At 49.3% G+C, this 25,018-nt stretch overlaps 1 protein-coding gene across 9 annotated transcripts in view; it reads left to right on the top strand.

Annotated features, from left to right (window-relative positions):
• Positions 1–13,507: 13,507 nt before the first annotated feature.
• Positions 13,508–25,018, top strand: part of SCMH1 (Scm polycomb group protein homolog 1) — a 61,344-nt gene continuing 49,833 nt past the window's right edge. For 6 of the 9 annotated variants that reach the window (XM_015649274.2, XM_015649275.2, XM_019008885.1 and 3 more), the window contains exon 1: positions 13,508–13,613. The gene's annotated coding sequence lies outside the window, so the exon portion shown is untranslated. Of the gene's footprint in view, positions 13,614–14,442; positions 14,685–22,440; positions 22,542–25,018 lie in introns of those variants that run through there. The other 3 variants (XM_015649268.3, XM_015649270.2, XM_033519555.1) reach the window with 3 other exon arrangements.

The following is a 25,018-nucleotide window of genomic DNA, read 5'->3' as shown; positions in this document are numbered from 1 at the left end:
CCTCTGGCCAGGTTGGGCCAGCTCTCCTGGCCATCACTGGCAGAGAATGGGGTACTGAAAAGTCCTTGATTTAGAGGAATCACTACTCAGCAGCAGCTAAAACATCACTTCATCGCCCTTATTCTCATTCCAAAACCCAGAGCTGTACCAGTTACTGGGAAGAAAATTAACCCTGCCCCAGACCCTCTGCCATGTCAGGTGGCACCAGAGCAGATGAGGACCGACCCCTGGCAGGGGGCTCTGCAATCCCACCCCTGAGGCTCTGATGCAGCCACTAATCCAACCTCTGCTTTTTCAGCCTGCACTGACCCTGCTCCAGCAGCTCCTGCTGCTGTTCCCCAGGCAGTGCCTGAGCACAGCTCTCCTGCCTCACCCCCAGCAGCTCCCAGGGACTGCCCGAGGCTCCTAAACCAACAATTACCCTGCAGCTCCTGCTACAACCTTGGCCAGACTCCTCTGCATTTCCCCAGGACCAGAAATCACACCCTGGACCAAAGGGAAGCTCCTAACAATGGTTTAATCACAACCAAATCCTTTCTGCAGGAAGTTTGGGGTTTGGGAAATCACTGCTCAGTTTTTGTCCTGGTGTAACTTGGTGTTCCCAACTCATCTCAAAAAGCCTCTTGTTCTTTCATCACTTCTCCCCTCACACTGGAGAATAATATTTTCGCTCACACGCTGAAATTAGATCCCGATGTTTCTGCCAGCAAGGCTTTCAATAACTTGCTTATGTTCCTGGATGGAATTGCCTGGCAGACTGTGCTTGGGGCGAGGGGGAGTGTGGAAAAAACCCGTGAATCCATCGGAGCCAGATGAGGGACGGGCAGAGAGCGAGCACAGACAGGGGTGACCCCTCTGCACGGCACCAAGGGGATCCTCCAGGAGCTCTGCAGGAACCAGGACTCCCTGCTCAGCACCGTGCAGCTCCCTTACACATATCCACACTGCCCAGATCCTTCCAGCAGCTCTCCAGGAGACCTGAGCTGCCTCCCAGCCTGGAGGGCTCTGACTGGACACACACCAGTGTCCCTGCCCCAGCAGACCCCAAAGTGCTGCGGTGCCAGAGTGGGATTTAGTTTTGGGGTTCCTCGAGCTCACAGCTCTGCTGGCCAGGCACAGCACCTGGAATTGCTGATGATTGCAGGTGCTGAGCACTCCCAGGTTGCCACAGTGCTGGGCCAGGAGCCCCGGGGAGCGGGCCAGCCTGGGATGCTGAGAGCCTGCCAGGCAGGCAGCACGGAGCAGGGGATCCCTGCCAGCCCCGTGGTCCATCTGGCACGCTCTGGAGCAGGCTGGCAATCCCCACTCTGCAGCAACCTGCGTGGCAAGCTGCTGGGGACTCAGCGAGCCTGGAAGCCACGGGTGCCCATCTGCCAGCCTGGCAAGTGCTGGGCAGCGGAGGAGTCCCAGCTCCCAGCACCAGCAGGGTGGAGCTGGGAGGCAGGAGAGCATCCTAGAGGCCACTTCCAGGAGGCTCAGCAAGCTTGGCAGGGGCTGGAGAGCCCCCACCACTCACAGTCACTCTCATATTTCAGGAAATCAACGTAGGGAGGAACCTCCCTTGCCCATCAGGAAATTACAGTTCTCCAGGCTGTAATTCCAGAGTTATCCTTGAAGCACCTCTGCAGCCAGGTCACCTCAGCTCCGCTCTACAGCATCTCCTGAGGCTCTGGGAGCTGCTGACTGCCCACACCTTCCACAGCCCCTGGGCACTGGGCACCCCCTGCCCCTGGCTGGCACCAAGGCTCAAGGCCACCACTCCAATGTCCCTCTCAGCACGGCTCTGATGAGGACTCAGCATCTCCTGTGGGCTCTTACAGCTGCACAGCTGAGCTTTCTGAAGGCCCAATAAGTTGTTAATAAACAATGGAGAAATAATATCTGTCTCCTCATATCCTCAGGAGTATCGTGGTCATTTTCCTTTGGTTTTTCCAAAACAGCTCGTCCTCTGGCACAGAAAGCATGTGGGGAGCTCAGCTGGGTGTTTCAGACAGCTATGAAGATGTATAAAAAAGGCTGTAAGTGGTCTCTGCATCAGAAGCAGCTGTGTCTGAAACTTCTGATGGCTCACAAAGCTTCACCAGGACGGTATCAGTTCCAGAACAGATCCTGCAGATGTTGCACACACAACTAACCTGAGGTTGTGGTGTGCTCCTTTGGGAGCAGAGGCTCTGGCAGGGTGCAGAGGAACCTCTGGACACTTCTTGCAGGTGAAGGTGGAGCCTGAGCAGGTCTGGCACTGCTGGTGTCACTCCTGACCTCCCTGCCCAGACACTTCCTCTGCTAGGTTCAAACCAGCCCTGGTTCTGCTGCTGTTGTTCAGAGGAACCTTTCAGAAACATCACAGGAGATTGACAGGACTGGGGCTGGGAATTTGTGGCTCAAGCCCTCCCAGGTACCATAACTCAGCTGCCCTGGACAGTCCCTGTCCCCAGTTTGCTCATAAACCCACCCCTCAGTGAGCAGAGTGTCCCCCTTTCACCATCCTGTGCCCTGCTACCAAAACAAGGTACCCTGGAAAGGATGAAAGCAGCACCCCAAAACTGCCTTTTCTCCACTGCCAATTTTGTCAAACTGGAAATGTAAAAAACAAGCTTCTCCAGGCGTTTTTCCCCCTCATTAAACTGAAGGCACAGTGGCAGGGGAACATCCCTCTGAGCAGCTGTGCTTCCAGGCTGCTCAGAGTGTCTCCTACCTATGGAAGCAGATGGAGGCCCATGGCACCTGTGAGGCTTTCATCTCCTATCTGTTGTCTCTCTTTTTCATGAGCATCATGTGCTCATTCCCCCTTTCAGACTCACAAGTCCCACTGGAGCTGCCCCATGTTTTGCCTTACTTTGGCTCTTCCATTTTTCCCATATCCTGATTGAACTTACACATCAGCAGATCGTTCTGTCTAGGATTTTTTTTTTTAGGGGCTTGTTGCTACTCCCTTACCAAAATTCCCCCAGGTTTTTAGCTCCACAGTGCTCACAGTGCTGCTCTTCCCGTGCTTAAGCTGCCACAGTTGCTCCCAGACTCAGTCCCTTGGAAATTGTCTGACCTGTGAGCCCCTCCTGGAGCTCATCTCATTCAGCTTTTCCTGCACATCACATCACATTCTTCTGGATTAGCAGTGGGAAATCACTGCTGGACACACTCCACGATGCCACAAGCTCAGCTCAGCACTGTTTTGCCTCTAAAATAACAGCTGCTCCCTAAGGAGGAGACAGAGCTCTTGTAAAAAGAGCAATATTTTCATTTTCAGCCACTGCATGAACGCTACTCCAGTGTCTTCCCCACCACAAAATTAGGGTCAAAAAGGGATGTGCCCTTCCCTGACCTGCCAAGGACCAGGGGAGTTTTTACTTCCTTCACATCAGGAGCATCCCTCACCTGCTGCTCATTTAGCTTATTTCCCTAATTTTGGGAAAGCAGGAGCTGGAGGCACTGGCAGTGCCCATTTTCCTGCCTTCCCTAGGCCACCACAGGCTCCAAGGCTCTGTGTTCAACATCCTGCAGATCTCGTGTCTCTGGCACAGTTGGTGACACTTTAATAAACACTGAAACTAATAGCAGGTATTTGTGAGCCATGTTTTGTTCTCTGCAAAATGTTAATAGAGAAAAATCTGCAGCACCGTGCCAGGAAATCTTTTTATATCTTATTTCCAGACTACCCTAATACCAATTTATATCTGCAATTCAATTAATGTTCTGGGAGAGGCAAATTAGCATCCCCAGGTCCCTCCTGTCTCAGAAAAGCAAGTTCCCATGGAGAGAGAAAGTCTGGCACAGCCTTTCTCAAGGGCCCAGAGTTGATCAGTGCAAGATCCCAAACACACAGATCCCCTAAATAACCAGGGGGGTATTTCAGACATGCCCTGAAATACCTTTTGTGTCATAAAGCAGCACTTAACTGCTCCTGAAGTTGGTAGTGGGGTGCATGAAACTTCACCTGTACATCTGCCTGCTAATAAGTGCATTGTGTTTGAACTCTATAGACTTTAAAATATGAATCAGATCAGATGATGTCGCTCAGCTGTGCATGCATCCTATGGATTTTATGCTCACAGAAACATCAGGATGCTGCAATTTTAATTTAAGCAGAACAAGGCAACTGGTCTTAAAAAATAATCAGGGCCCATTCTGAGCCTTCTGAGGATACTGCCTCAAGTTGTGCTAGGGGAGGCTTAAACTGGATAATAGGGAAAAGGGTGAAAGGATGAACAGGCTGGTGGAGTCACCATCCCTGGAAGTGTTAAACAAATGTGTGGATGTGGCTCCTTGGGGACGTGTTTTAGCAGCCTTGGCCACAGGCTGAAGTGTAGGGAATAGGACAAGTTCAACATCCCTGCACAGCACAACCCACTGCAGGCAGGGTGGGACCCTCTGCTCCATGGTTTGGGCAGAGGCAAAGCCCTGGGAATTAAAAAAACTCCTCCTGTAAGTCTCCTCAGCATGCTGGCAGCATCCCGAGGAGAGCAGAGCGAAGACTTTACTTAGGAAAAGCACTTTTGAAAGCAAACAGCTTCATTTCCATACAGAACAGCCCGATCTGGAGTTCATGTCCTGAAATAGCCCCGGGAGCCATTTCCCAGCAGGATTGCACAGGAACCTCCCCCTTTCTCCAGCACAGGCTCTGTGGTTTTATCTGTATTGATGGGCAATGAATAAGGCAGAGACACATCTGCAGGAAAACACAGGATGCCCTGGAAAATGCTCCAAGGCCAGGATGTGCCCATGGCCCCCGGTGCCTGCGTGTGTGGGAGCTGTGTCCTGCAGAGCCCGGCCACCCGTGAATAATCCTAATGAACAACTCACAAATTAATTCACCAAAATGATTTTCCAACTGGCTTCGAGCTGAGCGTGCAGTCAAGGATCTGCTGCAAGTGGTGATGAGGAAAAGAAGGCAAGGTAGAAGCTGATGCAAGGGGTGGGCAAGCTTGGTGGGAGCATCCAGAGGTGACACTGGAGCAAGGAGCCTGCAGTGGAATTAAAGCACTTCCAGCCCCACAGGAATGCCCAAGGGCTGGCCCTGCTTTCCCATCATCACTGGGTATAGGATTTACCCCTCTCAGAGCAAAGGAAAATGGCTGATGTCACTTGGGAGAGGCTGGTCACATGCAAATGGGAAATAATTCTATTTAATTTGGAGGATATGAATGCGCTGTATGGCTACTTCTGAAAAAAAAAACCAAAAAAACCACAGAAGAACTGCAAAAATTAAAGACAAAAGTAATTGTTAGAGACCACTTAGTGCAACTTTTATATGTCACAAGTCTCACTCAAACACTCTCTGCTGAGCCCAAAGACTGTAGTGAAGCTGAATATTTCAATCCTATAAAACTCAGCAGGGCCACTGGAAAAGGTGGGATCCACCATGATCCCCCCCAGATGAACATGGTAAACCACATGCTTTGAGTGAGATGGAAACCCTGAGGAACAGGTTCCTCCCAAGGTTCGTGCTCCATTAAAAGACATAATGGATAATTCAGGGCCAGTGGAGACTCTCTGTCATAGGGGAAAGCATGGTCCACCATACTGCACCTCCAAGTGGAACAGGCCTGAAGTAATTTGGAGAAAGGAAAGCCCAGAAAGGCAGGACAAGTGTTTGTGCAAATCCAAACAGAAGCTCAGTGTGTGCTATTTAAATTAAATCCCTGCTCTGGGGCAGGAATTCCTCTTTTCAGCCAGGATCAGTGTGAAGGGGTAGAGCCCCAGAGTGAGATGCTCAGCTTCCCTGGCCCTGGCCAGGCCACCCCTGGCACTGACATCTCCCCTCTTTGCATCACCCCCATTTTCAGCCCCAGCCCCTCCATCTCATTGCATCTCGAGCCGTTTCCACATGAGCGGGGCACACGCCACAGCCAAGATCCTTCAGCTTCCCGTGCCAAGCATGAAGAGCTCCTTGACCTCAAGTCAAGGAGGTTTTCTGGCCCCCAGAAGACTTTTGTAGCTTTTCTTCCAGCCCTCTTTGTGCTTCTACAGCCCTGTCAGAGGCTGACAGCAGAGCTGCTGTGTTGTTCCTGGAATAGCTTTTCCAACGCCGTGTGAAAGATCTAGGTCACTCCTAACTCTTTGCTATTCCCCTTTTTATAAACCCAGTGTCAGGCAGATACACAGAATGATTCTGAAGCTGCCCTGAATGATGCTTTGTGAGACAGAGTCTCTCATCTTGGAGTATACATTTTCCAGGCTCTCAGGAGTGGATTTGTGGATGGCTCTTCAAATTCAGCAGCTGGACTGGGGCTATTTAATGGTCCTGAGGGTTGGCAGCCGTAACCTGCCCTGCTCAGGATTTTTGTCACCTGCAAACCTTGCTGTAGATTTTATGATTGTTATCATCTTCACTAAAATGACTTCACAGCTCTGTCTTTCTAATTTCCAGTCCCAGCAGGAGCAGCACCTCTCCTTCACCTCAGGTCAGAGGCTCTGTCACAAAGCTGGGCACAGCTGACATTTAACATGCCCAGTTTACAGCATTAATGATGTCCCTGCTGGTTCCTCAAGGATTTGTATCCAGCCTGCCAAGCCCACAGTGCTGCCAGGGTGCTACTGAGAGCTGCTGGGACATGGCCTGGACCAGCGTGGATGTTTAAACCAGCCTCAGTCTCTCACAGCAAAGCTCACCAGTCTGTCCAGCCAGAGCTACTTTCTGACCAAAAGCCATTCGTTTTGCCAGTGTGTAGCTGCAGGAGCTCAATTATCCCTCCTACCATCTGATCTGGGTTCATGGCTTCCTGTCTCAAACTATCATGACAATTTTGTAAATCCCCAGACCCCTGGGATTTTCCAACCAAATCTCTTGGTTCACAACACAGACTGACACCTCTGTGTATCCCAGGTTTAGACTTTCCAGAGTGTCAACCTGAAAATATTGATGTCATTGGGCTGGCACCCTCCTTAGTGCAAGGTGACCGATTTTCCAAGGAAAACCAGCTGAGCTGTAGCAGGATTTCATAGAATCACAGGACCACAGATTGGCTGAGTTAGAAGAGAACTTAAACACCGTCTCATTCCACCCCTGCCATGGCAGGGACACCTTCCAGGCTGCTCCAAGCCCTGTCCAGCCTGGCCTTGGACACTTCCAGGGATCCAAGGGCAGCCACAGCTTCCCTGGGGACCTGTGCCAGGGCCTGCCCAGCCTGTCATGGAATGATTCTTTCCCAATGTCCCATCTAAATCCACTCTCTGGAAGTTGGAACTCATTCCCCCTTATCCTGTCACAAAGAAAATCTTCCCAGAAAGACACACACAACCTTCAGTCACAGGTGGACTCTCTCCATAGCGGTTTGTTGAATATGTATTCCTTCAATAAGCTAAAATAATTAATATTATTTTGCATTCTAAAGGGATATTCTGCTCTGAAGGGACCAGAAAGTTCCACACCTGCTGCAGGGTGAGCCCAGCCAGCAGTCGATGAAGGAGCTACAAACTATTGGCTGTATTTTATAGGGAGAAAAATTTACTCAGAAAAATTGAATAGAAATGGAGACTTCCTGGTGAAACTTTGTTTTCAGATACTCAAAATGGTCACATCATTGCAAGGAGAGCAACAGCTGGAATCCATCCTGTTTCACTGGAAAAGGAGGGGAAGAAATAATAAACTGATTGTCCCAAATTGATATGTATGTGTCAAAGAGCAGTAAGGGCAAACAAAAGCAAGACACATAAATAATAACATTTTATATTGATCAGTGAGTCCAAGATGACCCTGAATCTAAGCAATGCCAGAAATTCAATGGGAGGTTTGAGAAAAGATGACTCAAATTGAATCAATACTTGAGCTGTTTCCTCTGTCCAATAGTTTATTATGATTCTGAAAAAATCTCTTGCTTGAAATTTTTTGCAGTAATTCGAGAAGCTGAGCAGGTGCTGTGCTGGGGGAAAAGGCAAAAAGGAAAGAAGGGAGAAAGTGCACAAGGGGGATTGAACATGAGAACTCAATTAAATTAAATTAAATTAAATTAAATTAAATTAAATTATATACTTCAAACGGTTTCAAAGTTTGGGTGGGAGTGAAAAGGTCAAAAAACTGATGAAAATCTTCACCCAGCTCAGCCTTGCCGGGTGCCAAGGGGACAGGACTTAGGGAGTTGATTTACACTCTCCCACATCCCTTGGGAAGGCTCTCTCTGCTCTCTTGGCACGAGCAAGGCCCGGAGCACTGAGTGCCTACAGATGTAAAAAACAGGCTCATGGTGAGAGACTTCTCCAGGGTCAGGCTGTTCAGGTATAAGCAGTTTATTATTTAGGTAGAAGGTGGAAGAGATCCGTTTACGCTGCCAGCCACAAGGTAAACTTGGTCAGAGAGGGAGGGAGAGTGGAGAGAGGAGCTGGGGAGCATGAGGGAAGGAGGTAATTCAGGGTAGAGAAAAGACCTAAAGGAGGGTAGAGAGAGGGGGGAAAGAGGGGATAAGAGCAGGGAGCAAGAGAGGAAGTTAAGAGAGGGGAAGAGAGCAAGTTAAGAGATTATGAGAGGAGCAGGTAAGAGCAGAGAAGTTAAGAGAGGAGCGGGTAAGAGAGGCTAAGCGAAGAAAGCAAAGTTCTTGTTACAATACATTATATCCTTTTCTATAGTGAATATTCTAATTCCCAATGACCAACCAGTACATGACACACATTCTATAGAATTTACATATAGCCTATAAGAACTACTACATTACCATGCAGTGTTACATTTTAAACTCTAAAAGCTACTCTTCAAATTCTTCTCTTGCTGCTTGACCTTTGGATTCTCTATCAGCAGAAGGGTATTGTTCAACCAACAGGATTCTCCTTCAGCTGGCTAGGCTATTGTTCTTTGGTTATACAGTAACTAGCACTTGGTGTCCTATAGCTCAAAGCCAGTTTTCAATTCCATTTCAATCCTAGGTTTCATATTCTCAGAATCTTTTGCTAAACAATCATATCCGTAAGGTTTCCTTGTTTCATCTTCCCCAACAAGTGCCCATCTCTGCCATGTCCCTGCTGCTCTGTCCCCTTCCCACAGCCCCCATCCCAGCAGTTTGTCCCGGGGATCCGCGTCTCTCTGCGATGCGCGGATCAAAGAGGACCCTGGAGCCGTGAATCCCTGCGGGAGGACGAGAGGTCGGCTCGGATTAAGACGTGCAGTCATTTGTGAAGGGTACGAACAGAAGAAACGAGCTATTAGGGGAAGGATTCGTGGCTGGCGGGATCAAAGAGCAGCAGTAGGAAATGTTTAGAAGGCGCTGGGAACAAAGGGAATTCAAACCCATACGAGGCTATTAATAGACACAGGAAATTTATTAACAACGGCAACAAATCAAGTGTTCAATAACTTCCTAAATTCTGCTTTTACAGAGAAACCAGATCTCTTTTCTCAGCTTTTCATAAAGCTGGTGAAGGACTTGCAAGACTGCTATTAGCCAAGAAATTTACACAACATACCTAAAAATAAACTGATATTTTACACCTACACCCAGATAACCCAAACACAATCATCCTTAAAGTGTTGATGGAGGTGTGTAGCAGGCTCTGGAAATACCAGACAACTGCTGAGTAAGGACTGAGCTATTGTGACAGCCTGAAATCAGATAATTATGGGTTGTATATTGATATTAAATACTAATTAGATAATAATTTCATATTAGAATAACAGAAGGATTATAAATATGTACCCAAGCTTGGTGAGGTGCTAAGCAGCAAAGGTGGGGTGGGATCAAGATAGCTCTGGGAAGAAATTCAGGGTGTGCAAAGCAGACCTGAACTGCAAGGAGTGACTCTATAACAGAGGGGTTTCAGCTTAAATTTGGGTGTATATACTGACAGGAACAGGTATATTTAACCAGGACAGGGGTGCAAGCCCTGGACACGGCACTTCGGACCCAGGCTTGGCATCCACCTGGCATGTGGAAAAGATAGAAATAAATGCAAAGAGCCATGTGAAACAGGAGAAATAAATATGTGTTATGATGGGAAAATGTGTACTTTTGCCTCACAAGGATGTTGGGGGCTCACTGGGGTGCAGCAGGCAGCCTTTGCCAGAGGATCACTGTGCAACTGGACAGGGAAAGGCAGAGCTGTCTGCAAATGTCTGGGACATGAGGCCAGGAGATTTCCCACTACCAAGAGAGCATTTTGGTATTCACAAAGGTGATTTTCCAGGCCATGAAGTTTTCAGGAAAAAAATGGGCTCTTTTGGGCAGACAGACCCTGGCAAATTCAACAGCTGGTCTCAATATGAGATTGCTTTGGGAAAGGAAACTTATGGCAGGCCCTGCAAAGTGATCTGCTGATTGTTGGGGCTTTAATCTCTGTAAATAACCTTTTCCTCTGCCTTTTTGAGGCATGGGGAGAAGATTCCCACCTCCCCTCTCCAAGAAAGATGTCAGGTCAAAGAACAAATCTATGAGAGAAGCAGGAATACTGGGTGCACATGTTCCTTTAGATCTTCCTCCTCTACATCCATCCCTGTGCCCTCTTATTCACCTTTTTATGAAGTATCAGATTCAGGATAAAAAGGTCATGGACCAGGGGACATTAGCCTTTTTCTCTCAAGCAGAACATGCTCTGTTATTTTCATCCATGCCAGACTGAGGATCAATTCGTGGCAGAAAACAAAGTTCATTAATGGGAACACTGCAAATAGTGGGAACCAGCCTAAAAGGACATTTGATGCCGGATTGCTGCAAGGCACTAATGAGGGAGGAAGAGGGAGGGGAGAAGGGAAGACAGCAGGAGGTTTTCTTCCCAGTCACGTTTCCTTATATCCCACTCCACCCTCTCCTCCTGCAGGTCCTGCTCCAGTGTGTCCAACACCCCGTGCATCAGGGCACCCTTTGAGGGGTTCCCTCCCAGCCATTCATCTTCTGGAGCTGGCCCAAATCAGGCTGCAAATGTGCTGAGCTTTCCTGGCAACACTTCAGAATAAATGGCAAACCATTTCTATTGTAGTATTAATCAAACTGAATTCCTGTGGTGCTCATATGGATGTCATATGTAAATCCCACTGCTCATTCCAAATTAAAGCCAATGGAGAAATTTTGCTCCTGTCTCCATCTTGTAGCTCTGAGCTGTTGCACTAAGTTGTGCACTTATTCCATTCATGAAATAGTGATTACTGTGGACATACCAGAGTTGCTGACACCCATGAGAAGCGTTTGGTAGTACCTGTGAATTTATAAAGTGCTCAGGTGCAAGGCTGAAGCAAACATACTTCCATGTCCCACCTCAACCAAGTACTCCACATCTTAAAACAGAAGCTCACACCAGCATTTCAAACTGTCCATCCCTCCAGTGGGAGTATTTCAGCACAAGAGGTTTTCCAGGCCAGTGCTGGCCCTCAGCAGTGGCCAATGTCACCATTCAGAAGACAAGAGAAACCTCCAAACTGCAGCTCTGGAACAGTTTTAAATAGTTTTCTCCCCCACTATTAGAAATCCCACCCAGTTTGATGAAGTAGATGTCTTTATTTTTAATTTGTTTTGTGGTGAAAGACAAGCAAATACAGGTTTATTTTGCTCTGAGAGTACTTTTTTCTCCCCTTGAGAAGTGGGTCAAAGAGCTGTGGACAAATTGCTGGGCCCCAGAAGTTAGCTGCTGATCAGGCAGAAGTTTCTTTGGCCTTGGGCAGGACTGCTGAACCGAGTCCAGCATCTCAACTAGGACAGTGTGAGCACCTACAGGGTGTGTCTTGCCTTCAGTCCAGCCATCAGTTCCAGTCCCTTGGGAACACTGCAGCCTTCAGCCCATCAGAGCGATGCCATTCACTTCCCCAGAGGAAAAGGGAGGAACTCAGGAATGGGCTGAGGTGGTTCCAGCCCTTCCTGAAAGGCTGGGTAGTGGTGGGAAGGTCCTACCCTGGAGTTCTTGCCCAGCCTGTGCCTCCCTGACTGGCATCAGGTTTGGCAGTGGGCAGTGAGCAGATGAATCACAGCTTTGGCTTCTCTCTGTCACAGGCAACACCACCACTCACTGCAGGAAGCCACACTTATTGCAGAGCTTTCCAGGAACAGCCTTTCCACACTCCACCAAGCCCTGTCCACACCAGGGGTGTTTCCTTCTGATCTTCTTTGACCTAAACCACTCAAGCCTCCATGTAATCTCCCAGAACAAGAAATCATTCAGGGGGAGACTCCTACATTAGCTGTGTCACTACAAGTACTTTGAAAATTGTTCAGATGTTTTGTCCCTAAGACTTGCCACACATCTGTGTCACTCCAAAGGTATGTAGGAAAATATGTTAAGGGAAAACTCTTCCCTGTGAGGGTGGTGAAGGCCTGACACGAGTTGCCCAGAGAGGCACTAGCACATCCCTAGAAGTGTTCAAGGCCAAGTTGGACAGGGCTTGGAGCAACCTGGGACAGTGGAAGTGTCCCTGCCCATGGCAGAGAGGTGGAACTGGATCATCTTTTCCTCCTCCAACCCAAACCATTCCGTGATTCTGTGGTGTCTCCACTGCCCCACTGAAATACCTGGGCCATGACACCCAGGTTTAACCCCAGATGTCCTTTAGACTCACTCACCACTCACTTGAGTATCTTAAAAGATGCAAACTGAATCTCCAGACCACAATAATTTTGTTGGGATTTTTTTCTGCAGCAAGCAGAGCAAGGACAGGATCTCTGCTCTGTATCCAGAGTGAGCTGGCTGCTATTTCAGATGAACGGCTCCCTTCAGCTGTGATCCCTGCAGTGGAAGCAGGCTCTTCAGCAGGATACTGCATGGAGCAAATGGGAAATGTTTTCCTCTGGGAACCTGGAACAGCGTGTCCTGATGGCAAGGGTGGGAGATGGCTGCACCAGCGGAGGGTGCAGGGTTTGGGGGCAGCAGAGGGTGGAAGGCAGATGTGTTGGTGCAAAGGGACTGGTGGGGTCTGTGCGGGCAAAGGTGGCTCTTGCAGTAGCCCATGTCACACAGCATCACCGATCGCTTGGGTTGGAAAAGCCCTCTAAGATCAAATCCAACAGTTACCCTGGCACTGCCAAGGCCACCACCAACTCATGTCCCCAGGTGTCACATCTACACATCTTAAATCCCTCCGGTGACTCCACCGCTGCCCTGGGCAGCCTGTGCCAGGGCTGGACAACCCTTTCCAGGGAGAAATTTTTCTCAATATCCAATCTAAACCGCAGGGTCTGTCCCTGCGTGAGGACAGCGGGCACGGCCGGGGGCGGCCGTGGTTTGTGAAGGCCGAGCCGAGCCGGGCCGAGCGGATCCGAGCCGAGCCGAACCCAGCCGAGCCCGAGCCGAGCCGAACCCAGCCGAGCCCGAGCCGAGCCGAACCCAGCCGAGCCCGAGTGGAGCCGGGCCGGGCCGAACCCAGCCGAGGTCGAGCGCACCCGAGCCCGAGCCGAGTCGAACGCAGCCGAACCCAAGTAAGCCGAACCACGTGCAGCCGCGCCGACCCAGCTGAGCCTCTCTGAGCCTCACCGGCCGATCAGCTGCCGAAGCTCCGGCGCTGGCCGGAGCCGTGTCGGCGGCGGGGGCGGTGCGGGGCCGGGCCGGGCCGCCGGGCTGGGCCGCCGGTCCCTCCTTCCCGATCCCCCGCCGCACCCCCTTCGCTCCCTCCGTTCCCTCCCGTTCCCTCCCCGCCTCCCTGCGCAGCGCGAACATGGCGGCGGCGGCGGCGGCGAGGGACTGAGCAGCGCCAGCGCTCGGCGGCCGCGCAGGTGAGCGGGCGGCCCGGGGCGGGCGGCTCGGCCGGGCTCGCTCCGGCCCGGCGCGGGGAGGGGAGGCGCGGCGGGGTTCGGGCGGGGGTCGGGCCCGCAGCCCGGCCCGGATCCCATCCCTCCTGTCAGCGGGGCCCGGCCGCCGCCTTAGCGCGGTGCCCGGGCCGGGGGCGGCTGTCACCGCCCGCACCTGCTGGTGCCCCTCCGGGACCGGCCCTGCCGAAGGCCGGGCAGTGCCCCGGGGGCTCTCCGGCCCCGCGGCTGCCCGGCCGAGCTGTGCCTCCCGGGGAAGCCTCTTCCAGGGCTTTGTTGTTCTGCCGGGTGTCCCCGGGCAGGGCCTCGGGCAGCCGCGGTGCCGCCTCGCCCCGAGGCCTCGGAGCGGTTCTTGGGCCGGCCGGAGCCGCCCCCCTCCCCGGCGCCGTTCGGTGTCAGCCGGACGCTCCTGGCAGGAAAGGGGAAGCGGGACCGAGCTGCCGGAGATTTGCAGGAGGTGGCCCCGGCTGCGGGCTGTGCCCGGGGTGGGGTTTGTGCCCTTCCTCCCCCACGAGCCCTTTGGAGCTCGGTGACAGCCTCCTGCCACCGCGGTGTGTGTGTGGAGCTGGTCCCGGTGCCCCGAGCAGGTCCCTGTGAGATCCTGCTGCTGGAGGTGACCCCGGCAGCAGCCGGAGAAATCCCATCACCACCACGCCTGGGGGAAAGCTGCGCCTCCCTCGCAGCCGCCCCGAGTCGAGTGCTGGGATAGAGCTGGGAGCGAGACAAGATTTGAGCGTTTCGTGCACAGTGAGATGTTTAAAAATAACCCCGCTGACGGCTGGCTCCTGCCGCGCAGGTTTAATCCGCCAGCTCTTTGAAGCTCCCGTGTAAAACTGGCAGCACTTTGGAGTCTGGATGACTGAAGGCAGAGCTGGCAAATCCGAACAGGCGGCCTGAGTTTGGGATGCACTGAGCAGCTCGGCTCCCTTGGGTCTCGGATGATTTCGGTTCAGCAGCTGAACATGAAACTATTTCCATGGGGAACGTCGGGATGTGGAGAGCCAGCTCTGGGGTCCCCGGCTTCGGTTTTTTGGCTGAGTTCGTGTTTACTGTTGTTGTTTATAGTAAACAGCGTGCACTGAGTGGCTGGGAACAGCCATGTGGTCGCTGCAGTTCGCAGCCAGTAATATTGGGGGAAAATGTTCTGCCACCTCGCTTCAGCCGGCTGCGGGCTGGGCCTCCTCCTCTCGCCTTCCTCTCCTCTTCCTCTCAGCTTCTGCTGGCCAGACTGCTGGCCATATGTGTTTGCTGGGAATATTTGGAGGATAGGATGGTGGTTTCTTTCCTTGTGCTTCATCTCGGGCATGTGGCTTGGTGTTAATGTGGGGAACAAAACTTGGCTCGTGGGGGTCTCAGCTTGGACAGGCTGCTGTGGTGTACAGCCCTGCCTGTGCTGCTGGGTAGTTCAGGATCTGCCCGGTAGATGGTATGGAAATGCAGATGGAAATCAGGGAGTCCCTTCCAATGGGCACGAGGGAAATACGAGTATTTCCATGCTGTTTAAAGTATTTAATTAAAAGTTGGAGTGTGTTCTGTTTGTGAGAGATGTGCTGAGTCTTGGTCCTCCTGATTTGGTGTTTACATCTTAGCAAGTGACAGTTCTACATCTTGATAATCTGCTTTTCTTGAGGCACTCCTGTGGAAACCTGATGAATTTTGCAGGACAATATGGTGTCTATAAGTAAAAGATGCTGTTAGGATATTAAATGATGATCTTATTCATCTAGTAGCTGTGCTTCAGTCTAGATGGGAGTGCTCTGGGAGCTGTGTCGCTGCCCTATGTCTAATTTAATGGAATGTCTGAAACTTTGTTCATAGTCTCAGACATCAGGGACCTTCAGAGATGTCCTGGATGTTTCCCAACCCTGGGTAAGGTCAGGTAGACTTCTAAATCCTTTCTAATAGTTCTTCTTTCAAGGCTCTTTGTGCTGGTAATCCCACATTGTGTGCAGGTGATGTATGCCAACACTTAGGCCTACTCATCATTAGAGAGATTTTTCAGGGTGTTTAATCTAAATCTCTGTCTTGCATTTTAAACTTGTTCTTTTTCTGATGTCCAGAGCTGATGGAGAGCACCCTGCTCCCCACATTACTTTCTGCATGTGTGCAGCTCAGTTAGAAGCATTTGTAGGCTTTTTTCCCCTCTCCCTAAGCTGAACAAGATTGATTTCTCCATTCCTAGCTGACCTCTGACTTGAGTTCTGCTTCCATTCCCACTTCACCTAAAGTGCTGTGGTCGGGTAGGACTGTGTCAGTTGGGCCAGCACTTGTAATAAGTTGGGCCCAAATGACCCTGTTTTGGGTATGTCTCAGCACTGTTATGTGATGAGGAATGCAGATCACATGTTTGTGTATTTGTGCTTTTAACTGTGTTTTTGTGACAGAGGACTTGGCGTGCTCGGTGTGCTCCTGTTTGCAAATCTGGAGTAGCGTGCTTTAACTCATGCTGAGTTAAACCTTGGCATGATTGAGCTGTAATGTTTGCATCTAGCACTCTGTCTTTTCTCCTTTTCTTTTCCTTGCTTGCTATTGAAATTCAGTTTTTGCAATGAGACAAAAAGATTTTGAGTTGTTTATGCATCCATTTATGTTTGAGAAGTTTCCTGACAAGGAGGGATCCCTGAGAAGTGAGGGAAGATGCATTTTGGACAGAGCAGCGATTCTGGCTGCTAGCTTCTCTTATGAGGTGGTTAATCTCCTGCATATAGGTAATTCAGAGACATGCCAAGGTAAAAATCATCTCTACAATTGAGCTCTCAGTGTAGCAGAACCTGCTCTGACCCCTCCTCCTCCCCAGCACTACATCCTGGTGTAGGACCTGTGCTCCAAGCTGGGACATTAATGTTTCATCCCACTTTATTTGCAGGATAACAAAGCCTAATCCTAAAGGAAATGCTTTTTTCTGGGTTTAATACAGTTGTAAAAAACTCCTTTCTCACCCAGCTTAAATATCCACCAGTGCAAGTTGTTATAAAACATTTGCACTATATATAACCTGACAGTGCAAGTCTGAGAGCAGCAGGAAGCACAAGAAAACTCCACTGGGCTTGGAGTGAACAAATCCAGTGACCTGAACTAGTGGTGTCAGAATGGTATCTGGTGGGGGCACCTGAGCACTGGAGATCAGCACCTCCTCCTCCTCTTTGCAAAGGTGTACTCTGTCCTGGGTGGCAATCCAGCTTAATAGGACATTTCAGAGGTGATTTCAATTTTGAGAAGGAGAGATCAGTACAGGGACATCACTGCAGCCTGACTGGTGCTGAAAAAAAATCCAAAAGATCTCTATCTTCATTCAATTCCCTTAAAAAACAGAGTCATACTTAGCTCTCTTCCCAGGGTTTCTTACACACAGCACCTCTAGCAGATTTAGACACTGTGATACACAGTTTGCAGTCTGCAGGGTTCACTCAGACACCTACCAAATGTTTCTGCCTCTCCAGCAGGGATTTAAGCAGAGTTTGTGTCTGTGCCTCTGCTCTTACTGGGCTGAATCTCGCACTTTTATGCATATTCATTCTGAGCAAAAAATCAAGAATTTGGCTGAGAACTGAAGGAAAAGCAGAGTTTTCTCGTTTTGCTGCCTCTGCTGTTTGCGTGGCAACCTCGTCCAGCAGGCCAGATGGACAGGTGATGTCTGAGCCGCTGTAGAGGAGTCTGAAACACTTGGCTTCCTGAGAGCTGACGTGATCAGCAGAGGGAAGTGACCCCTGCAGCTCCACAGCCTGGTGGGTAACATGTCACTGGAGATAAGGAAGCAGAGCAGAGTTGATGTGGTCACTGCCAACACAGTGGAGCTGATGTCTGAGTTCAGACGGGAGTGTTTTTCCCTGGGACAAGCTCATGCTTCTGCCGCTCTCCATTTCTTGCTCAGAAGTTTTTCTGTTTGTATTATAAATTGAATGGTGTTATCACCAGTCAGGAACTAAACTCCTCTCAGCCAATGTGCTCAGAGTTACCCAGCTCCAATTAGCTTGAACATTTTCCAGACTGCCACAGCAGAAACAGCCCAGAAACCTCCCCGTGGCTCGGGTTTGTTTTCAGCAGTGGAAACTGTAGGAGTAGATGCCAGTGGAAATTTGTGAAGCTCAATCTTTGCCCATTGAGTTTCATACAATTTCTCCCCTCTCCTGGCCCTTCCAGGTTTCACTGGACACTGGTCCATGTCCTTTGTTCAGGATAATCGTGGCAAGGGAACAAGTTTGGTTCACCCATTTCTGATTGACATCTGCTGCGGGTTGCTTGGGGTGGAGGGAAGTATGTGCACCCTTCTGATTCCTCAGGGTGCTGCTGCTGTTTGACTCCAGGAAAAATGGGATTTGTGCCTGGGGGGAGCTGGGGGACACTTAGGATGTTTGAGTTCAGTGTTGGCAGAGGCTGTGCTCCACCAAACGAGCCACGGTCCCATCGGCTGCTGCTTGCGGTCACCTCCCTGTTGCCCACCTGGACAAGGAGGTGCTGGAACACCTGCTGCCAGCACCTGACCACGTTTCATCCACTCTGCCCTCCCCTGTGCCACTGCTGCAGGGTGTCCCTGCTCCTGGGCCTCCCTCCCTGCCCGTTTGGAGCAGCCCCTGCCTCCTCCCCCCCATGCTGAGCCCTCAGCAGTGGGATGCGCGTCCAGCTGTGTGTGGTGAGTGGGAGGGCAGCCTGTGTTCCCTGCTCCCCCTCGCTCCCTCCTGGCTGTGGGAGCTTCCCTGGACCTCTGCCAGGGCCTGCCTGCCCTCCTCATGTCCCCACAGCTGTGGGGGACACAGAGCAGCAGCAGCCTGGGCATCTCCCACCAGCGCTCTCCCTGCAGTGGCTGCTGCAGGGCCCCTCGCTCCCCACTTTGGCCTTTCCTGCCCAGCTGCAGCACATGAGGTAGGAGAATTTTCTGCTCTATACTCCTTAGTTAAGTGAAGGCGTAGAGAGCAGGCAGAAGAGCTGATGGAGTCTGATGTGGACCGAGGAGGAAGTTGTACCAATTCCACTTTCTAAAAATAAGTTGAGTGGCTGTTCATGCAGCCCAGAGACTGTTTGCTGACTGTGGTTGCTTTTATTTTATTTATTTTTTTTCCTCTTGTTACAGCAAATCTTAGATGCTGCAGTCCATTAAAATTGTGCAGTGGCTGTGTCATCAGAGAGGTACCTATGGAGAAAGTCTTGTGGTTTCAGTGTTTCTAGAAGTGACCTTGAAGGATCACTAATGCATAATGTTTCCTAGAGTTTTCTCTAAGGTGTTCTAAGATTTCCAGTGATGGTGATTCTTACTTTCCTCAGCAATTCACTCCAGTGCCTGACTATTCTGAGATGAAGGAGCTTTGCTTGATTTCAGGCTGGTATTGCTGTGCTTTAACCCCATCATTTTGACATTTCACCTTCTCTTCTGGCAAGCTACCAAAGAGAAGAAAAATTCTGTAAATGTTAAATAGTAAATTAGTAAAAGTAATCATTGTGTAGGGTTTGATCTTCCTTTCTGCCTTTCCCTTCTGTGCTCAGGGAGCATCTGCTGGCTCTTGGGCAGGGCTGTGGATTTAATGACACATGTGTGGCATTGGGCACATTGTTGGGCAGCTCCAGTCCCACTTCCCCCTATTGTGTTTGCCATGATTAAGAGTTCTTGATCTGCACTGATGTCACTGAAAATAGGGTGCTTGAGGTGGCATTATTTATTCCATTTATTTAAATTGTATATCATGAATTTTGGAGTTGTCTTATACTTCTGTAGCAAAATGTAAATCTCAAACATTTAAAGAGGTTTTGGTTAGTGATACATTTTATAAAAATCAACAAGGTGATATTAAAAACTACATTATTTCCAGTAATGTTGCCCTGAGCAGCTGTGGCTGCCCCGTCCCTGAAAGGGGCAGGTTGGGCAGGGCTTGGAGCACTTGGGATGATGGAAAGTGTCCCTGCCCATGGCAGGTGGTGGAAACAGAAGACATTTAAGGTCCATCCCAGACTATTTAATGATTCTGTGTGTGCATACACCAGCTCTCCAGACCCATGAGATTGGTGAGAAATAGGCAGGTGCCAAACTGAAACTCGCTGTATTTTGCTGGTAGCAGGTCAGTGTGAGGCAGTGTCATGGAGCTGTGTGATGCTGCCTTTGGACTGATTGCAGCTTTACCATTTCAGCTCAAAGCTTTTGTGCCTGCCTTCAAAAAGAGCAGGGGGATATTCTCATCATCAGCTGGTGCCCTAAGTTATTAGTCAGTCTTACAGAAAGTAACTCTTGAGGTAGGTACAGCATAATTGAAAAATATTTTCAAGTTGGAGTATCAGCAAGTGGGGTACTGTAACCTGCTGATGTGGTGAGGGGCCATCAGCCACCAAGTGTGATTGTTGTCAGTTCACATCTGTGAATCTGAGTCAGGAGTGGCTCCTAGTTCAGTGACAGTGTATAATTCATGGTTCCCAGGTAGTGTTCTAAGTGATAGAAGTTAAGATCTTTCACATTTTGATGCTAGTGGTATTTCTGTCCTTGTGTGCAGCTTACTCAGTAAAATGTCAATCTTTTTCTGCAGCTGAATACCTGCTGTACAGCTTGTTATGTACAGCTGACATTATCCTGGATCCCCTGGAGCCCCTAACTCTTACCACAGGTGGGGTGAACTGTGGCAGCTGGCTGGTCTCCTGGCTTTCTCTCACTCCAGAGGTGAAGTCCATGTTGTCATTTCCACAGCCCCACACTGGAGGCTTTTGCAGGGCTCTACAATGCCACGTCTCCTCCAGCCTGGCAGGAGCTAGCAGCTCACTTGAGGGTGAATTGCCGTGCCTGGAGAGGGCAGGAGGAGCTTGTTTGCCTTGGGCATTATCCAAGCCCTGCACTGTAGATCTGGGCACTGTTGTTCCAGCATTCTGGTGGGGCTGAGGAATGGCTTTTGAATCTCCTTTTCCATCACCATGAGCTTTGGTCTCCTCTTGCACACTGCTGGCAGTCTCCAGTTACGTGTATGTGTGTGTGGCAGAATCTGCTCGGTGTAATCTTGTGCCTGACCAGAGGACTCGGTGTGTTCTGGGGCTGCTCAGTTATTTCATATTGTTGTCAGCTGGAAAAATCTGTAAATGCCCTGTGATATTTTATGGCTTTATAAGCTGTACAAAATGTCCAGCAGGTACTTGAATGTCGAGCAGATACAGTCTGTAAGAGTGCCTTGTTTTCATTAGCTCCTTGGCAGACACTGAACATACTTGCAGAGCTGCAGGATGGACTTTTGCTTGCTTGTGGTCATGGTTTGGGCTTTTTTTATTGGCATCTACCGTGTGTTGTACAGAAAACATGAAAAGCCTCACAGTATATTTTTTAGTTGTCCAAACTCTTGGCCCTTCAGGAATGTAAAGCAGCCTAACAACTTTTTCTTTACATAATTAACAGCAATCTGTTCAGGGTTTCCTGAAGGAACTGGCTACTGATTTTTCCTCTCTGGGAGTAATTCTCCTGAGCTAATATTTCTGTCTATGTCTAGATTGTTCTTTCTTTTGTTATTAAAATTGAATGCAATTTTGATGGGCATGTTATACTTTTTCTGTATCCAGACTTTGTACCCAGTAGAGGATATTTCTCCTATTTGAGTAGACACATGGTTTTGAATACTGGGATTTTATCTTCTTAAGTCACAGATGAGACCAGAGTTATACACAGGATAAAAATAGCAAGCAGTAATTAATACCCATCTCAGTGAGCCTGGCTCTTCTGGTTTCTCTTGACATGTTGCACTGCAGCAATTTCCTTTTTTTTTCCTAAGAAATAGATGAATTAATATCTCTATACATGAATGAGAAAATAAAGCAAAGATGCTTGTTTCCTGCCCTGGCACATTATTCCTTTGGGTACAGTGAGTTTGTGGGAGCTCTTCTGGGCAGCCCTTTGCCTTGATTTGGCACCAGGGGAATGGCACAGCCTCTCCCTTCACTCTCCCAGACATCCTTCTGTCCCTCTCTCAGGGCTGGATTATCTGTCTCAGTGCTCCAAGCAGCAGAGACTGACTCCTCTTCCGCTCTAACAAGGGTAAATCCAGGTTTTGTGGCTCTGCTCCATACCCTGAGGGTTTGGAGATTTTATCTTTCTCATTCCTTTAGCAGATGAGGCAGATCAGTAGGAACTATTTCTCATCTGTCCTTTGTTTGCATAAGAAGAATCATCTGCTGGAAGTGTTGGAGGGGAGTCTGGCTGTGCTTCCTGCCAGGGAGACCCTGAATTTTGTCAGTCTAAGGGTAGATTTTTATGTATATATAGATTGATAAATATATATATATATATATACACATTAAAGGGATGATTTTACCTTGTCTTCTCTGAGAGAGCAGGTTCTGAAGGGCAGCGAGAGTTGCATTTGGAGGGTTTGGGAAGGTTGGCTGCATGGATGTTGAGTCAGGGACAGGATTTGTATATGGATTTATGAAGGATTTAGCATTGAGTGTGACTGGAGTCGTGTCCCCTCCCTGCTCTCGTTTGTCAGTAGGGACATGTCTATGTTGGTGCTGGACCTCAGGAAGGTAAGAAATACTTAACTCCGTGGAAGGTCATTCCTTTGTGCTGGATGAGGAAAGAGAGCACTTCAGGCACTCCAGTAACATGCTCAGCGATTGCTTTGATGCCATGTGAGGCTTGAGGATGAGTTTTCATCCAGTGTATTTTCCCAAGGGATATTGCTAAAGCATTCCATTTAACTGTTAGGGTTGGTTATAGAAGGGAAACAGAAGGAAAATGCAGTTGCAGGTGTATGTAACCATCATCACCCTCCATGTCTCAGTATTTTGCTCATTAGAGAGTAGTGATTTTGTCCCTCACCTTTTCTTCAGGACTGGTTTGTTCTCCTCTGCTCCCTGAGCTCTCATCTCCCTCCCTGCCAGATCAGTGGAAACCCTTGCCCCTGTGTCTCTCCCTGGGGATCACCCTCCTGCCTTGTGCTGGTGAGATACCGGGTACTTTAAGGGATTGGGTCATCTCCTTCCCCTCTCTTTGCAAGGCTTCCCTCATTTACATTTCTGTTGTGTCCCCTAATTACCATCCCTTTGGTTTTTTATTTCCCCCTCAAGCTGCCTTTCCCTGCTTATGGTCTCCTGAGAATGTTCTGCTGAAACTTTATCAAACTTACATTACTAGAAATAGTTAATGCAAAATTTTCTTTGAGGAATTCTCACATGCTGCTTGCAGCATCACTACACAGTCTGTCATTACATTTCCAATAGAGACACAACTGGAAGTCAGTCCTTTCCTTCTGGATTGCCTCCTGTTTCCCCTTCCATAGGGACATAGGAATATGTTGTTCTCCCGTATCTTCCATCCCATAAAGAGTTTATTTTTAAATAGATTCCAGTAGAGAATTAAGTATAAGGTTGATTAAACATTTGATACATACATATATCTGTTCACAGAGACTTGTGGGGAGTTTACACCCTGGAGCCCATTCTGGGCCACATCCATCACCCGTGTAGCTGCTGTCTGGGAAAGCAGCCTTGGCTGGCTGTGCAGGGGGGGCTCAACTAGCCTGGCTGGGGGTGATATGGAAACCATGCACTGGTTTTTAATGTACTCCTGTTTAAATTCTTATTTAAAGACTTTGAAGCATCCTATTGTGTGCTTTTGTGAGGGGTGACTTTGTAAGTGCCTTGGGCAGAATCCCATTTCAAGGTCTCCTGTAAGCCATCTGCTTTCAGTAATAGCTCTTGGCTTTGGCATGTGGCTCAGTGCAGGCTGAAATAGCCACATTGCTGCAAAACTTTCTTTACTGCCTGAAGTCTGGGCTTCCCCCTGTGCCACCCTGGGGGTGCTCTGCATCAACCCTGACCTCGAGGTTCCCCCTGCAGCTTGTCCCAGGCAAGGGGGCCATGAGCCAGCGCAGGAGTGTGGGGTGCACACATCCTGCAGCTCCCCATGTTCTGGGATTGCCATGGAAGGAAACTCAGGTGCCTGTGGGCTGGTTCCCAGTCACCAGGGTGTCAGGGTACAGTCAGAATATGCCAGGCTCTGGCTACAGAGCCCCGTGTGTGATAAATCTTCTCTACTTCCAGGTGTCCTCAGTGGATTGGGCACACTGCTGTGCCAGTCTATAACCCTGGCCATTCCTCTTCTAAAGGAGACTTTAACTTTTAGCTATGGGAGTCCTGCTGACAAAAAGTAGCTGTAACACAGATGGTTCAGTGTTAGAAGCAGCAGCCTTGGGCACACAGATTCAGTTCCTTGCTTTGACATGTTCTTCCCATATGGCACTGAGGTCCATCAGTCCTTTGCTTTTCTATATGTAACTGCCCAAAAAGCCAGTCTCTGTGTCGAGTTTATTACAGTGCATTTGGGAGAGCTCTGTGGAGGTACAGTGGTGATACAGATCAGAAATGTCTGTTTAACATCCAGAAGCAGAGATCTGCAGCTTTTCCCAAAACTCCTTCAGAACAGTTATGGAGAGCAATGGTGCTGGTGGCACCTTTCACACTGGGATGTGGGACATGGGCATTGCTCACCTCAGAGGCAGAACCTCAAAGTGGCTTCAACAGTAGGACCAGCCATGAAGGATTTACTGAAATAATTGTGGAGCACAGGGAAGCTTCCTTAACCCCAGCTGTTACCTCAGGGGATTTGTATGATTAGCTAAAGTCTGTTCATGGTGAGCCACTCTCTGTCCATGGCAGTGAGAGGCAGCCCAGGCCTTGGCTCCAAGCCTTGGACATGGTCCTGTTTGGGGAGGAGCAGCACAGGATCCTCTGTGTGCTGTGAATCCCTGCCCATGTCAAGGGGATTGGAACAAGAGGGTCTTTGAGGTCCCTTCTGACCCGAACCATCCCATGACTCCATGTCACCCTGCATGGGAAGGCTTTAAGGTTTGCACTGTTTTCTTTCTATTTGAGTGGGTGGGAAACTAATCAATACCAGTCTTAAAAGCAGCTCTGATTTTTTTAATTGTTTGAACTTCTTACAGCAGCCGAGCCCCATCATTCCAAGGTGGATTTGCAGGGCTGGAGTGCTCTAACCCTGACCCATCACTACAGAAATGATAGCCACAGAGCTGTAACTCCCAGCTCATCAGTAAATATGTCTGTACTGAGAAAATCTGTCCTGTTAAGGGGCTTCCTTTAGCAGACTCAAGTCAGATTATCTTATTTGGCATTTATTTTAAGGCCTTTCATGTCTCCATTTCTCTCAGCCTGGGTATCCTGGAGAGTGCCAGACATGTTGTCTTTATTGCAGCCTCTTCAGTCTGTGTGGAGAGCAAGGTCTGCTCACAGTGATACATGTCAGGATGTTTTTGGTTTGATCCAAGACCCATGCTGGTCATGTTGGTTTTGTTTGTTTGTTGTTTTTTGGTTTTCTTTATAGGGAGGGAATCTTTATTGAAATCCTGCAAGGTTTTATTTAATTCTTCTATGATGATGTGGTAACTGTTGTAGCTTTG

The sequence above is a fragment of the Parus major genome, chromosome 23 (genome assembly GCF_001522545.3).
Source record: "Parus major isolate Abel chromosome 23, Parus_major1.1, whole genome shotgun sequence".
Classification (NCBI taxonomy): Eukaryota; Metazoa; Chordata; class Aves; order Passeriformes; family Paridae; genus Parus; species Parus major.
This window is presented reverse-complemented; position numbering and strand designations above follow the sequence as displayed.